General features: G+C 40.0%; 1 pseudogene; it reads right to left on the bottom strand.

The window, feature by feature from the left end:
* Nucleotides 1-12,280: 12,280 nt before the first annotated feature.
* On the bottom strand, nucleotides 12,281-13,577 carry LOC138071219 (heterogeneous nuclear ribonucleoprotein A3-like; annotated as a pseudogene).
* Nucleotides 13,578-17,732: the final 4,155 nt, after the last annotated feature.

Below are 17,732 nucleotides of genomic sequence, written 5' to 3'. Positions count from 1 at the left end.
ACAATTCATGTTGGGAGGCTGGGACTTGTGGAGGTGACTGACATAAACAGGGATGGAAGATATTTGGGATTAGTCCTGTTGGATTCTTAGGAGGAGGTGGATGATCGGCATTAATTAGAGTCTCTTTCTGGGGCTGGTCTCTTGGCCACTTTGTATTGGTGAGCTGGGGGAGAGGAGCTTACACCAGGACCACTTAATACTCCCTGGCCTCCCTTAACATTTTCTCTGGTCCTTTTCAAGCCTGGAGTAAGAGATTTATTAGGACTTTTCAACAGTGGTAGTACCTTGGGATCTTTAAGTTATGCACTCCAAGTCTCCATTAGTCCCTGTCAAGGCCACTTCAAATAAATACATGATCTAAAAAAAAAAATGTGTGCTTGATATGTAATGCAGTTTAAAGACAAATACCCTAGCCAACCCTAAGCACCTTCCTACCAGATTGCTATACTAAAACCCCTTTCTTTTACCAGGACTTTCCAGGTGGCTCAGGCTTCCCTGATAGCTCAGTTGATAAGGAATCTGCCTGCAATGCAGGAGACCCCAGTTTGATTCCTGGGTCAGAAAGATCTGCTGGAAAAGGGATAGGCTACCCACTCCAGTATTCTGGCTTGGAGAATTCCACAGACTGTATAGTCCATGGGGTCACAAAGAGTTGGACATAACAGTGATTTGCACTTTCCAGGTGGCTCAGTGGTAAAGAATCCACCTGCCAATGCAAGAGACACGGGTTTGATCCCTGGTTGGGAAGATCCCCTGGAGAAGGAAATGGCAAACCACTCCAGTATTCTTGCCTGGAAAATCCCATAGACAGAAGAGCCTGGTAGGTTATAGTCCATGGGGTCACAAAAAGTCAGACACAACTTAGCAACTAAACAAGAACAACAGCAATCAAAATTTCAATCACACATAAAAGTAGATTCACATAATGAGCTCCCATATACCCCATGACCTAGATTTAACAGTTGTTAACATATGTCATCCTTGTTTCATTTATTTTATTCTTTTAGTAAATTACAGACATTGAGACATCTTACTCCTATACCTCAGTATCATAAGCCCTTTCTATATAGAAATTCTGAAGCTGCCACTGCCTTTTAAAATGTGCCAAGAACTGGACAAGAGTGTTCCAGATGTGGACTGATCAATGAGTATTCAGAAAGAACAACTAAGCTCACTTTTTGTTAATAAAGTTTATAATCTCTAAAATTAGTCATTTTAGAGGTCATGGCACACTATTGACTCAAGTGCGTTTGCGATCAGCTGAAGTTCCCAAGTTCTTTGCACATGAACTGCAGCTGTCAAGTCAGGCTTCCCCCATCTTAGTATTTACGTAATTGAATTTTTGTTGGTTTCAGCCTATTGAGAATATTTTGAATTGGAATTTTGCCCTCCAGTGAATTAGTTAATCTTTTCCTGCTTTGGTTCATCGGCAAAGTTGATAAGTAAACCTTTTATGTATTCATGCTACTTTCTAAAATGGAAGCTTATGCTACCTCAAAATAGTGGAGAGTACAATAAGATCATCTCAAGCATTTGAGTGGACTCTTTGTAGGACAAATAATCTAAGTTAAGTGTTCTTGATTAAGGACTGAAATCTAGTCTTCTTGACTATTCCAAGTCTCTGGTTTAACAGACTGGTGGTGTCTGAGTATAGTTTTCTAAGACAGTCTAAATCATTCCAGAATAACTTTTTAATATAAGCAAATCACCAAACAGTTTCTTTGTAGAGCCTTAGAAACACCCACATTGCTCGTGACAGCTAAATCCAGGGGTTGGTTTGGCTTTCTGGAACTCCCTGGGTTTGCTTACGTGACATCTTAGTCAACTGTTCTCACAATTACACAGGGATCATTTTTTAAACCCAAGTGTTTGAATGATCTGAATGGACAGCCCCTCGCTCTGCCTCATGCTTAGAAAATGAGACTGTACCAGGAACATTCATCAACTGCCAGACAAGTGATATTTTTTAATAAAATTTCAAACTAGATATGCTATATGCCTAAACAGAAGGCACAGTCATAGCAGTACTCATGGCCAAAATAGCAGATCAGTATGGTATAATTCCACATTCCTCAATATGGTTCCTAATTCTTAGGTATTTGAGAATGAGAGCTCTCTGATAGCAGCCTTCATGGTGAGGCACCATACATAGTAATTGAGACCATGGGTACTGGACCTTGACTATCTAGGTCTAAAGCCTGCCTCTACCACTTGGCTGTGGAATTGGAGCTATTTATTTAACCTCGTGAATGTGTGCTGTCACTTAGGTCATGTCTGACTCTTTGCGACCCTATGGACTGTAGCCCACCAGGCTCCTCTGTCTATGGGATTTCCCAGGCAAGAATACTGGAGTGGGTTGCCATGCCCTCCTCCAGGCAATCTTTCCCACCCAGGGATCGAAACTGCATCTCCTGCATTACAGGCAGATTCTTTCCTGCTGAGCCACCAGAGAAGCCCTTATTTAACCTCAAATAAGAGTAATTTCCTCATCTGTTAATGATAAAAAATAGTACATGCACCTCTTGTATACGGCAGTCTGAGGATTAACAGTGAAAAATGCGGCAATGTACCAAGCATTTAGTAAATGTTAGCTACTATTATTTAGCATGGTTCTGATAGTTCTTATGGAGACCCAAGGTATTGGCTACCATTTGGTGCCATGTTCATGAAGTTCTTCATCTGGATTTAAATATGCCTACTTTATGGATGTGAGAGTTCGACTGTGAAGAAAGCTGAGCACCAAAGAATTGATGCTTCTGAACTGTGGTGTTGGAGAAGACTCTTGAGAGTCCCTTCGACTGCAAGGAGATCCAACCAGTCCATTCTGAAAGAGATCAGCCCTGGGATTTCTTTGGAAGGAGTGATGCTAAAGCTGAAGCTCCAGTACTTTGGCCACCTCATGTGAAGAGTTGACTCACTGGAAAAGACTCTGATGCTGGGAGGGATTGGGGGCAGGAGGAGAAGGGGGCGACAGAGGATGAGATGGCTGGATGGCATCACTGACTCAATGGACATGAGTCTGAGTGAACTCCAGGAGTTGGTGATGGACAGGAAGGCCTGGCGTGCTGTAATTCATGGGGTTGCAGAGTCGGACACGACTGAGCGATTGAACTGAACTGAACCCTAGGAATGCTCTAGGCTGCCACATAGCCTACTGTATTTACCTTATCATCTTAATTTCTACTCCTTTGCCTCCAGAGATCTGGGTAGAACAGTTTTAAGACATATGGAGAGAACTTAAATGTTTTCTACTATGAGTAAGACAAAGTAGTTCTGGTCTCTTGATTGCTTGTTCTAAATCTTTGGATTAGTTCCCATGGTGACTGACAACCACACCAATGTGTGAGGGGAAGAAACATAGGAAATTCTACTTTTCTTCATATATGAATCTCAAGATACATTGCTTTCGGCATCCCGATAATCACCTAGGAAATGATAGTGATCTCCCTTGTATATCCACTTACGTGGTAAGAAAATGACTTAAAAACAGTGACAAAATTTGACATAAATAACTTGGAGAGATATTGTCCAGAGAAAGAGTTGACATGTATGCCCTTTTCTTATTTTTCACTCTAAGTTATGATGTTCCTTTGCAGTGATTGTTTTGAGGGGTAACTATTCTCTTGGCCGATAGGAGCATACATCTTGTACTTTCTGTTACTAGACTTACTACTTTTGTTTTCTTGGAAAAGGTAATTCATTTTTGAAATTTATTATTTTTCGGCAATTTTACATGAATTGCAAAAATAGTACAGAGTATTTCCATGTACATATCACCTAGCTTTCCTAGGTGTTAGGTTTGTATATTATGTAACCATGGTATCATTATAAAAGGGTTTCCCTGGTAGCTCAGTGGTAAAAATCCTCCTTCTGATGCAGGAGACACAGGTTTGATCCTTGGGACAGGAAGACCCCCTGGAGAAGGAAATTGTGACCCAGCCCAGTATTCTTGCCTGGGAAATCCCATGGACAGAAGGAGCCTGGCAGGCTACAGATCATGGAGTCGCAGAGTCAGGCATGACTTACCAACTAAACAATAACAACAAACCATTACAAAAACTAAGAAAATAACCATGGTAAAGTATCAGTAAAGATTTTACCAGTTTTTCTACTAATGTCCCTTTTCTTGTCCAGAATCCAGTTCAGGACCTCACACTGAAGTTAGTTGTCGTGTCTTCTTAATCTCCAGTCTGTGACCGTTCTTCAGTCTTTCCTTATTTTTCATGACTTTGAGACTTTTGAAGAATACTGGCTAGTTATTTTGTAGAAGGTCACTCTACTGGGGCTTTTCCAATGTTTTCTCATGATTAGACTGAGGTTACACATTATTGGAGAGGTTAACACAGTTGTGTGCCCTTTGTGCAGTCTATTAAGGGGACAGGATGTTGCTATACATTATGGGTGATAATCTTCACTTGGTTAAGGTGGTGTCTGTCAGGGTTCTCCACTATAACCCTTTGTATTTAAGAATATTTGCAGGGAGATATTAGAAAGTATGAAAATATTCTGTTTATGCTTATGATTTGCCCACTAATATTACCATTCATCAGTTGATCTTGTCTGCAGCAATTATTGCAATGAAGTACTAATGGTGATTTTCTATTTCCCACATTCCTTGTATATTTAATAATTGGAAAACTGGAATTCTTATGTTAATAAGAATCTTATGTTAAATTTTATGTTAATAAGAATGATTCTTATTTTTATTTATTTTACCAGCACAAACTAATATTTATTTTATTCTTTGGGTTATATCCCTATATTTTTTAGTTTGCTGCTCAAATTATTCCAGCTTTGAGCAGCAAATTATTGTAATCTCTTTTAAATTGGCTCCTGTGCTGAGCATGCCCTTTATCTTTTTCAAAAATGTTTCCTTATTTGCATCATCACAAGATGCACCAGGTTCATCTTCTCTTTTCCCTACTCCAGCCCTGGAATCAGCCAACCTTTTGTTTAATGGGGAATGGCATTTCAAATCCATGATCTGTGCCTGACATGTACTTGCTATTGAGATATCACTGCTTCTGGGTCCTTAAGGTGGGTATAGATAGGAAATACATGTGCATGTGTATATGCTAAGTCGCTTCAGTTGTGTTTGACTCTTTGAGACCCTATTGTAGATGGTATTGGACAGACCTTTGTCACATCCCTAACCCTTGGTAAACATTGACTTGTTTTTGTCCATATGGTTTTCTTTTTCTCAGAGTGTCATATAAAATGGAATTTTAACCATTAACACATTGAAAGGTATTTAGATTGTTTCTGCCCTTTGACTCTTATGAATAAAGCATTGTAATAATAGCTTTAAGCATTTATGTATAGGTTTTTGGGTGAACATAAGTTTTTACTTCTCTTGGGTGGTTAACTAGCAGCAGGGTAAGTGCTTTAAAAATGTATTTATTCAAATATCCAGAAAATAAAAAGAAAATCATATGTATTCAGTACTACATTTTGGTAACTACCATATTAATACTGTACCATTTAAGTGTAGTTTCATAACTTTACATCAGCTTTACATTGTCATTACCATTTACTGTCAGAATCTTCTGATTTTGGTCAAACTGATTGCATTTTTGTTCTCTTAGAATTTCTGTCTTATAATTGCCACAGTGATATAAAATGTTATATTTTGGTTGTTACATGGATTAGAATCAACCCTGAAACAGGTGTACATGGGGACAAAACGTTCAGTCTTGAAGCCAGGGACTGGCTCTGTTTACTAGCCCCTGAAAAATGTTGACTTTATAATGACCAGTCTTTTTTTAATATAAATTTATTTATTTTAATTGGAGGCTAATTACTTTACAATATTGTATTGGTTTTGCCATACATCAACATGAATCTGCCACAGGTATATACGTGTTCCCCATCCTGAACCCCCCTCCCTCCTCCCTCCCCGTACCATCCCTCTAGGTCATCCCAGTGCACCAGCCCCAAGCATCCTGTATCATGCATCGAACCTGGACTGGTGATTCGTTTCATATATGATATTATACATGTTTCAATGCCATTCTCCCACATCATCCCACCCTCTCCCTCTCCCACAGAGTCCAAAAGACTGTTCTATACATCTGTGTCTCTTTTTCTGTCTCGCATACAGGGTTATTGTTACCATCTTTCTAAATTCCATATATACGTGTTAGTATACTGTATTGGTGTTTTTCTTTCTGGCTTACTTCACTCTGTGTAATAGGCTCCAGTTTCGTCCACCTCATTAGAACTGATTCAAATGTATTCTTCTTAATGGCTGAGTAATACTCCATTGTGTATATGTACCACAGCTTTCTTATCCATTCATCTGCTGATGGACATCTATGTTGCTTCCATGTCCTGGCTGTTATAAACAGTGCTGCGATGAACATTGGGGTACACGTGTCTCTTTCAATTCTGGTTTCCTTGGTGTGTATGCCCAGCGGTGGGATTGCTGGGTCATAAGGAGATCAGCCCTGGGGTTTCTTTGGAAGGAATGATGCTAAAGCTGAAACTCCAGTACTCTGGCCACCTCATGTGAATAGTTGACTCATTGGAAAAGACTTTGATGCTGGGAGGGATTGGAGGCAGGAGGAGAAGGGGATGACAGAGGATGAGATGGCTGGATGGCATCACTGACTCGATGGACGTGAGTCTGAGTGAACTCCGGAAGTTGGTGATGGACAGGGAGGCCTGGCGTGCTGCAATTCATGGGGTCACAAAGAGTCGGACACGACTGAGTGACTGAACTGAACTGAACTGAAGACAGTGTTTTAGGAATCTCCACACTGTTTTCCATAGTGGCTGTACTAGTTTGCATTCCCACCAACAGTGTAAGAGGGTTCCCTTTTCTCCACACCCTCTTCAACATTTATTGCTTGTAGACTTTTGGATCACAGCCATTCTGACTGGTGTGAAATGGTACCTCATTGTGGTTTTGATTTGCATTTCTCTGATAATGAGTGATGTTGAGCATCTTTCCTTGTGTTTGTTAGCCATCTGTATGTCTTCTTTGGAGAAATGTCTATTTAGTTCTTTGGCCCATTTTTTTATTTGTATAATTACCAGTCTTTAACGAGATGCCCTTTGTGTATGAGCAATGAATTATCTGACATTAATTGAGAGTCTTCTTAAAGAATCCGTCTTAATATTATCAAACCTATCAGCTTGTTACAGAAGTTGAAGTTGCTGCCATTAGCATCACTCTTCTGGGTCAAAGTTTAATCATTTTCTCTAGAAGATTTCTGTTAAAAATGCACATTTTTAATCTGAGAGGGCAGATGTGTAGCACATTAGCTAGCTGTCACCTCAGAGAGATCATGGCTCTGGTCTCTGAGAGTCCTCTATACTGATACCTTTCTGTTAGTAGGCAGATACTCATTTCTGTTTTCACTAAACTGTGAGCTCTTAGACTGAGGTCAGAATTCACCTCTATATTCCCTGTGCCTAGCATTGTAGTAGTTGGTTCATATATATGTCTTGAATGGATGAATAAATGCCTGGTGAGTACATGATGCTTGAAGATAGAGGGTGGGAGGTTTGCAAGGAAAAGCTCCCCATATGTAGCACAGGCAGGAAAAGGGAAGCCTAAGTGGAAGGGCACAAGCATGGGTCTGGAGTACCAGAGAATGACAGGATGTGTGCATGCTAAGTTGCTTCAGTTGTGTTTGAGTCTTTGCAACCCTATGGACCATAGCCTGTCAGGGTCCTCTGTCCATGGAATTCTCCAGGCAAGAATACTGGAGTGGGTTGCCATGCCCTCCTCCAGGGGATCTTCCTGACCCAGGGATCTAACACGTGTCTCTTATGTCTCCTGCATTGTCAGGTGGTTTCTTTACCACTAGCGCCACCTGGGAAGCCCAGCAACAGGATGATATAAGTCTATTGTGGGAAAAGTAGACAAGATAGAAACTAATTGGAGGCCAGCTTCAAAGTTCAAGGCTTTGTGGAAGCTGTGTCTAAGGGGGTGAGCTCTGGAGACAGAATGGGCTAAAATTCCAGCCTTGCTGCTTTCTGCTAGAATTTGGCTTTTACTTCAAGTAAGACAGCGATAAATTTTGGATGGGATGTTTGAGTAAAAAATAACTTGATGTGACTTTTATTTTGACAGGATCCCTCTGGTTGTAGTGTTGGGGGTAGAATGAGGCAGGAGGTCAATGCCAGCATGGGGAACATTGGTAAAGAGGCTATGCCAGTAATCCAGGCTGGCAAGGAGAGTGGCTTAGGACAAGATGGATGCAGTGCAGATCGTGAGACATGGTCAGATTCAGCATGTATGCTGGAGACAGAGTTGTCAACATTTCATGATGGATAATGCTGGACCTCTTTCATCTGTGCCCAACAAAACAAAATGAAGCACTATAATGTCTGTAAACTATCAAATAGAAGTTGATATTACTGGGTTAAGCAGAGCTAATTTTCCAGTAAAGCAAAACTTTCTTGCTTTACTTGCTTTACAAATCCAAGAAGTAACCTTGGATTTGGTATGTTTCTGACAGCTGACATGAGGCTTTCAAGTCCACATTTTCCAGCTGTCTTCTATAAGGAGCTTCAGCAGAGTAGTATTTACATTACCTCTTTTCCTGCTGATTGAATCTGTAGCAAACGGAGCAGTGTGTACAATTTTATCTCAGTTGAGAGCATTTCTGACTGTAGATCTGTCATTCTTTCTATGGGAAATAGAATTCTTTTAGGATGTACTTATTACCGGAAAAGTTTTTACCCAGTGAGATAAATACACTATGAAAACAATTTGACCAGATAAGGGTTCATGAACCCCATCTATCCACCTATGTACACACACTCAGCTTCATGTAAGTCTGCAAGTCTCTCTGGCCCTGATATGAGAAAACAAAATCTTGGTTAGAGTAACAATGGGTATTCTAATCCCTGAATAAAATTTTCAGTATTCAAATTCTTCATTTGATTACCCAGATGATTTTTTTTTTTTGGTTCATGTAACAACTGCTCTGTGAGGGTGTGTGGGAATAGGGAAACTTCTGAATACTGTATCCTTATGTCACTCAGAGGGGAATTAACCTCCTTGATTCATTAGCATCTCTCAGAATAGTGCCCCATCCCCTACCAATTTGACATAACTAGGTATACAAGCAGCAAGAGAAGTGTTGGCAAGGGAACCTGAATCCCTCCAAAGATATACAGTCTCATGGCTGAGCTGAACTGAGATTGAAAAACATAATCAACCTTCATTCCTAGGTCTGTGGTGGCATCTAAGATCAATCTCCAGGAGTCCTGTGTACCTGTGGAAGGCACCTGGGACAGCAGGCAGATACCAGTGGTTCCGGGTAGTTTTTTAAATCCCTCCTTTGCAGAAATGGTATTTGATCCATTGACGTTTTCTTAGAGGTGAGGGCTGGAAAAGTCCTTGTGACTTCTGTCAGTGTGCCCATCTACAGCTTAGCAGCCAGAGGATGAGCTTGCAGACATGAGGGTACCTGTAATTGAATCAGTGATATCCTGCTTCCTCTGAAAATTCAAGTGAAATTCCATTTTGATGGATTCTTCTCTGGGCAGGAGTAAATTTTTCTTTTTTAAAAAATTAATTATTTTAACTGGAGGGTAATTTCTTTACAATATTGTGGTGGGTTTTGCCATACATCGACATGAATCACCCATGGGTGCACGTGTGTCTCCCCATCCTGAACCTCCTCTCACCTCCCTCCCCAGCCCATCCCTCTGGGTTGTCCCAGTACACTGGCTTTCAGTGCCCTGCTTCATGCATCAAACTTGCACTGGTCATCTATTTTACATATGATAATATACATGTTTCAATGCTATTCTCTCAAATCCTTTTACCCTCCCCTTCTCCCTAATGGTCCAAAAGTCTGTTCTTTACATCTGTGTCTCTTGTTGTCTTGTGTATAGGATCGTCATTACCATCTTTCTAAATTCTACATATACGCATTTTTTTGCTTTATTTGTTTATTTTTATTTTGTAATATAAATTTATTTATTTTAATTGGAGGCTAATTACTTTATAATATTGTAGTCGTTTTTCCATACATTGACATGAATCCACCACGGGTGTACATGTGTTCCCCATCCTGAACTCCCCTCCCACCTCCCTCCCCATCCCATCCCTCTGGGTCATCTCTGTGCACCAGCCTGAGCACCCTGTCTCATGCATCAAACCTGGACTGGCGATTCATTACACATATGATAATATACATGTTTCAATGCCATTCTCCCAAATCGTCCCACCCTGTCCCTCTCCCACAGAGTCCAAAAGACTGCTCTATACATCTGTGTTTCTTTTGCTGTCTCGCATATAGGGTTATCGTTACCATCTTTCTGCTGCTGATGCTGCTAAGTTGCTTCAGTCGTGTCTGACTCTGCGTGACCCCAGAGACGGCAGCCCACCAGGCTTCTCTGTCCATGGGATTTGCCAAGCAAGAGTACTGGAGTATGTTGCCATTTCCTTCTGCAATGCATGAAAGTAAAAAGTGAAAGTGAAGTCGCTCAGTTGTGTCCGACTGCAGTCTCTCAGGCTCCTCCATCCACGGGATTTGCCAGGCAAGAGTACTAGAGTGGGTTGCCATTGCCTTCTCCGACCATCTTTCTAAATTCCATATATATGCATTAGTATACTATATTGGTGTTTTTCTTTCTGGCTTACTTCACTCTGTATAATAGGCTCCAGTTTCATTCACCTCATTAAAACTGATTCAAATGTATTCTTTTTAATGGCTGAATGATATTCCATTGTGTTTATGTACCACAGCTTTCTTATCTGTTTGTCTGCCAATGGACATATAGGTTGCTTCCATATCCTGGCTATTATAAACAGTGCTGCTATGAACATTGTGGTACACGTGTCTCTTTCAATTCTGGTTTCCTTGGAGTGTATGCCCAGTAGTGTGATTGCTGGGTCATAAGGCAGCTCTATTTCCAGTTTTTTAAGGAATCTCCACACTGTTCTCCATAGTGTCTGTACTAGTTTGCATTCCCACCAGCAGTGTAAGAGGGTTCCCTTTCCTCCACACCCTCTCCAGCATTTATTGCTTGTAGACTTTTGGATCACAGCCATTCTGACTGGCGTGAAATGGTACCTCATTGTGGTTTTGATTTGCATTTCTCTGATAATGAGTGATGTTGAGCATCTTTCCATGTGTTTGTTAGCCATCTGTATGTCTTCTTTGGAGAAATGTCTATTTAGTTCTTTGGCCTACTTTTTGACTGGGTCATTTATTTTTCTGGAATTGAGCTGCAGGAGTTGCTTATATATTTTTGAGATTAATTCTTTGTCAGTTGCTTCATTTGCTATTATTTTCTCCCATCCTGAAGGCTGTCTTTTAACCTTGCTTATAGTTTCCTTCGTTGTTCAAAAGCTTTTAATTTTAATTAGGTCCCATTTGTTTATTTTTGCTTTTATTTCCAATAGTCTGGGAGGTGCGTCATAGAGGATCCTGCTGTGGTTTATGTCAGAGTGTTTTGCCTGTGTTTTCCTCTAGGAGTTTTATAGTTTCTGGTCTTACATTTAGATCTTTAATCCATTTTGAGTTTTTATTTTTGTATATGGTGTTAGAAAGTGTTCTAGTTTCATTCTTTGACAGGTGGTTGACCAGTTTTCCCAGCACCACTTGTTAAAGAGATTGTCTTTTCTCTATTGTATATTCTTGCCTCCTTTGTCAAAGATAAGGTGTCCATAGGTGCATGGATATATGCATTACTATACTGTATTGATGTTTTTATTTCTGACTTATTTCACTCTGTATAATAGATTCCAGTTTCATCCACCTCATTAGAACTGACTCAAATGTGTTCTTTGTTACAGCCGAGTAATATTCCATTGTGTATGTGTACCATAACTTCCTTATCCATTTGTCTGCTAATAGACATCTGGGTTGCTTCCATGTCCCAACTGTTGTAAACAGTGCTTCAATGAATGGGGGGTACATGTCTCTTTCAATTCTTGTTTCTTCAGTGTGTATGCCCAGAAGTGGGATTGGTAGGTCATATGGCAGTTCTATTTCCAGTTTTTTAAGGAAACTCCACACTGTTCTCCATAGTGGCTGTACTAGTTTGCATTCCCACCAACAGTGTAAGAAATTTTCCTTTTCTCCACACCTTCTCCAGCATTTATTGTTTGTAGACTTTTTGATAGCAGCCATTCTGACTGGCCTGAGATGGTACTTCATTGTGGTTTTTTTTTTTTTTTGAAAAGTTAAAAATTCCTTAATTTTTTATTCCTGGTACCATTACCACAATTTACAGGGCAATATACCTGATATAATGAAAAGAAAAAGACAAAGACAAAGCTACAACAGATAAAAGACCTCAGGAATGGACATCTAATTGACACTACATTGCATTAATCAATAGCTGCACTTTTTGCAAACTGTGGCTATGACAGTCCTGAACAAGAAGGGTTTCCTGTTTAAGCTACAGTAACTTTTCTGACTATGGATCATCGTTCCTTCTGTGGCAGATTTTTACAGTTCCTCTAATGCATTTGGGACGACTGTCTCAAAGTAACCTTCAACTTTCCTTACAACTCCTCGCTCTCTCTCCTGCTAAGAACTGTAGCCCTTTTTTTCTGAGTTTTTAGAACCTTCTGCTACCATATCCACCACTTCCACCACCAGATCCATAACCACCACCATAGGGACTGCCCGAGCTTCTTCCACCAAAACTACCTCCTTTCATGGGTCCATAATTTGACTGCTGTTGTCCACTATAATTTCCAGAATCATTATAGTTTCCACCACCACCATAGTAACCTCCAAAATTTCCTCCTTCATCGTAACCATCATATCCTCCACCACTGCCACCATATCCACCACCTTGGTTTCCATTTCCTCCTGGTCCACCACCACTGTAACCTCCTCTACTACTATAACCAGGACCACCACCATAGTTGCCACCGTCACCTCCAAATCCATTATATCCACCATCACCTCCTCCATAACTCCCTCTGCTGCCACCACCTCCACCACCATAGCCTCCTCTTCCACCAAAGTTTCCACCACGGCCAAAGTTACCTCCACCACCTCCAAAGTTTCCTCTACGACCTCTTTGTGATCCAGCAGATTGCATCTCTTATTTAGAAAGGGCCTTTTTCACTACATAGTTATGCCCATTAATAGTGTGGTATTTCTGAACAACAATTTTATCAACTGTATCATGATCATCAAAAGTTACAAAAGCAAATCCTCTCTTTTTCCCACTCTGCCTGTCTCCCATAACGTCCATGTTTCAATCTTGCCATACTTTTCAAAGTAGTCTCTCAAATTATATTCTTCTGTATCTTCTTTAATACTGCCAACAAAAATTTTCTTCACTGTTAGATGGGCACCAGGCTTTACAGAATCCTCTCTAGAAACAGCTCTTTTTGGTTCCACTACACGCCCATCAACCTTGTGTGGTCGAGCACACATTGCTGCATCCAATTCTTCAACACAAGAGTAAGTCACAAAACCAAAGCCCCTGGAACGTTTTGTTTGGGGATCTGTTATCACCACACAATCTCTAAGTGTGCCCCATTTCTCAAAATATTCTCTTAAGCTATTATCTGTAGTTTCAAAGCTCAGACCACCAATAAACAGCTTTCTCAACTGCTCTAGTTCCTTGGGATCATGACCCTCCATTTTAAGACCAGACTCACCTCTTCCAACTCAAGTTCAATATGGGACCCTTCATTGTGGTTTTGATTTGCATTTCTCTGATAATGAGTGATGTTGAGCATCTTTTCATGTGTTTGTTAGCCATCTGTATGTCTTCTTTGGAGAAATGTCTGTTTAGTTCTTTGGCCCAGTTTTTGATTAGATTGTTCATTTTTCTGGCATTGAGCTACATGAGCTGCTTGTACATTTTTGAGATTAATTCTTTGTCAATTGTTTCAGTTGCTATTATTTTTTCCCATTCTGAAGGCTGCCTTTTCACCTTGCTTATAGTTCCCTTCATTTTGCAAAAGCTTTTAAGTTTAATAAGGTCCAATTTGTTTATTTTTGTTTTCATTTCCATTACTCTGGGAGGTGGGTCACAGAGGATCCTGCTGTGATTTATGTCAGAGAGTGTTCTGCCTATGTTTTCCTCTAGGAGTTTTATAGTTTCTGCTCTGACATTTAGACATTTAATCCATTTTTAGTTTATTTTTGTGTATGGTGTTAGAAACTGTTCTAGTTTCATTCTTTTACAAGTGGTTGACCAGTTTTCCCAGCAACACTTGTTAAAGGGATTGTCTCTTCTCCATTGTGTATTCTTAACTCCTTTGTCAAAGATAAGGTGTCCAGAGATGCATGGGTTTATCTCTTGGCTTTCTATTTTGTTCCATTGATTTCTATTTCTGTCTTAGTGCCAGTACCATACTGTCTTGGTAACTGTAGCTTTGTAGTATAGTCTGAAGTCAGATAGGTTGATTCCTCCAGTTCCATTCTTCTTTCTCAAGATTGCTTTGGCTATTCGAGTTTTTTGTGTGTGTTTCCATACAAATTGTGAAATTATTTGTTCTAGTTCTGAAAAATACTGTTGGTAGCTTGATAGGGGTTGTGCTGAATCTATAGATTGCTTTGGGTAGTATACTCATTTTCACTAAATTGATTCTTCCAATCAACAATCATGATATATTTCTCCATCTATTTGGTCATCTTTAATTTCTTTCATCAGTGTTTTAGAGTTTCCTGTATATAGATCTTTTGTTTCTTTAGGTAAATTTATTCATAAGCATTTTATTCTTTTCATTGTAATGGTGAATGTGATTGTTTCCTTAATTTCTCTTTATATTTTCTCATTGTTTGTGTATAGAAATGCAAGGAATTTCAGTGTATTAATTTTATATCCTGCAGCTTTACTGTATTCATTGATTCAGTTCAGTTCAGTTCAGTAACTCAGTCATGTTCAACTCTTTGCAAACCCATGAATCACAGCACACCAGGCCACCCTGTCCATCACCAACTCCTGGAGTTCACTCAAATTCATGTCCATCGAGTTGATGATGCCATATCTGAGGTTATTGATATTTCTCCCGGCAATCTTGATTCCAGATTGTGCTTCTTCCAGCCCAGCGTTTCTCATGATGTACTCTGCATAGAAGTTAAATAAGCAGGGTGACAATATACAGCCTTGACATACTCCTTTTCCTATTTGGAACCAGTCTGTTGTTCCATGTCCAGTTCTAACTGTTGCTTCCTGACTTGCATATAGGTTTCTCAAGAGGCAGGTCAGATGGTCCGGTATTCCCATCTTTTTCAGAATTCTCCACAGTTTATTGTGATCCACACAGTTAAAGGCTTTGGCATAGTCAATAAAGCAGAAATAGATGTTTTTCTGGAACTCTCTTGCTTTTTCAATGATCCAATGTATGTTGGCAATTTGATCTCTGGTTCCTCTGTCTTTTCTAAAACCAGCTTGAACATCAGGGAGTTCATGGTTCAAGTATTGCTGAAGCCTGGCTTGGAGAATTTTGAGCATTACTTTACTAGCATGTGAGATGAGTGCAATTGTGCAGTACTTTCAGCATTCTTTGGCATTGCCTTTCTTTGGGATTAGAATGAAAACTGACCTTTCCCAGTCCTGTGGCCACTGCTGAGTTTTCCAAATTTGTTGGCATATTGAGTGCAGCACTTTCACAGCATCATCTTTCAGGATTTGAAATAGCTCAACTGGAATTCCATCACCTCCACTAGGTTTGTTTGTAGTGATGCTTCCTAAGGCCCACTTGACTTCGCATCCCAGGATGTCTGGCTCTGGCTGAATGATCACACCATCATGATCATCTGGGTCATGAAGATCTTTTTTGTTTCATTCTTCTGTACATTCTTGCCACCTCTTCTTAATATCTTTTGCTTCTGTTATGTCCATACCATTTCTGTCCTTTATCAAACCCATCTTTGCATGAAATGTTCCCTTGGTATCTCTAATTTTCTTGAAGAGATCTCCATTCTTTCCATTCTATTGTTTTCCTCTACTTTTTTTCATTGATCACTGAGGAAGGCTTTCTTATCTCTCCTGCTATACTTTGGAACTCTGCCTTCAGATGCTTATATCTTTCCTTTCGTCTTTTGCTTTTAGCTTCTCTTTTTTTACAGCTGTCCTGTGGAGCTAAGGCCTCCACAGACAGCCATTTTGCTTTATTGCATTTCTTTTCCATGGGGATGTTCTTGATCCCTGTCTGCTGTACAATGTAACGAACCTCTGTCCATAGTCCATCAGGCACTCTGTCTATCAGATATAGTCCCTTAAATCTATTTCTCACTTTCACTGTATAATCATAAGGGATTTGATTTAGGTCATACCTGAATGGTCTAGTGGTTTTCCCCACTTTCTTCAATTTGAGTCTGAATTTGGTAATAAGGAGCTCATGATCTGAGCCACAGTCAGTTCCTGGTCTTGTTATTGCTGACTGTACAGAGCTTGTCCATCTTTGGCTGCAAAGAATATAATCAATCTGATTTCAGTGTTGACCATCTGGTGATGTCCACGTGTAGAGTCTTCTCTTGTGTTGTTGGAAGAGGGTGTTTGCTATGACCAGGGCATTTTCTTGGCAAAACTCTATTAGTCTTTGCCCTGCTTCATTCCGCATTCCAAGGCCAAATTTGCCTGTTACTCCAGGTGTTTCTTGACTTCCTACTTTTGTATTCCAGTCCGCTATAATGAAAAAGACATCTTTTTTGGGTGTTAGTTCTAAAAGATCTTCATAGAACCGTTCAACTTCAGCTTCTCCAGCGTTACTGGTTGGGCCATAGGCTTGGATTACCATGATATGGAATGGTTTGCCTTGGAAATGAACGGAGATCATTCTGCCGTTTTTGAGACTGCATCCAAGTACTGCATTTTGGACTCTTTTGTTGACCATGATGTCTTCTCCATTTCTTCTAAGGGATTCCTGCCCACAGTAGTAGATATAATGGTCATTTGAGTTAAATTCACACATTCACTGATTCCTAGAATGTCGACATTCACTCTTGCCATCTCCTATTTGGCCACTTCCAATTTGCCTTGATTCATGGACCTGACATTCCAGGTTCCTATGCAATATTGCTCTTTACAGCATTGGACCTTGGTTCTATCACCAGTCACATCCACAACTGGGTGTTGCTTTTGCTTTGGCTCCACCCCTACATTCTTTCTGGATTTATTTCTCCACTGATCTCCAGTAGCATATTGGGCATCTACCAACCCAGGAAGTTCCCCTTTCAATATCCTATCATTCATTGATTAGCTCTAGTAATTTTCTGGTGGAGTCTTTAGGGTTTTCTATGTAGAGGATCATGTCATCTGCAAACAGTGTGAGTTGTACTTCTTCTTTTCCAGTATGGAATCCTTTTATTTCTTTTCTTTGATTGCTGTGGGCTAAAACTTCCAAAACTATGTTGAATATTAGTGGTGAGAGTGGGCACCCTTGCCTTGTTCTTGATTTTAGAGGAAATGTTTTCAGTTTTTCACCATTGAGGATAATATTTGCTGTGGGTTTGTTTGAATATGGCTTTTATTGTGTTATGTTCCTTCTGTGCCTGCTTTCTGAAGAGGTTTTTTTTTTTATCATAAATGGGTGTTGAATTTTGTCAAAGGATTTCTCTGCATCTATTAAGGTAATCTTATGGTTTTGTCTTTCAACTTGTTAATGTGGTGTATCACATTGATTGATTTGTGACTTTTGAAGAATCCTTTCATCCCTGGGATAAAGCCCACTTGCTCAAATGTATGATCTTTCTCATATGTTGTTGGACTCTGTTTGCTAGAAATTTGTTGAAGATTTTTGCATCTATGTTCATCAGTGATATTGGCCTGTTGTTTTCTTTTTT

Source organism: Capricornis sumatraensis, chromosome X (assembly GCF_032405125.1).
Source record: "Capricornis sumatraensis isolate serow.1 chromosome X, serow.2, whole genome shotgun sequence".
Classification (NCBI taxonomy): Eukaryota; Metazoa; Chordata; class Mammalia; order Artiodactyla; family Bovidae; genus Capricornis; species Capricornis sumatraensis.
Note: the sequence above shows the minus strand (reverse complement) of the source record. Positions and strands in the feature narration are given on the sequence as shown.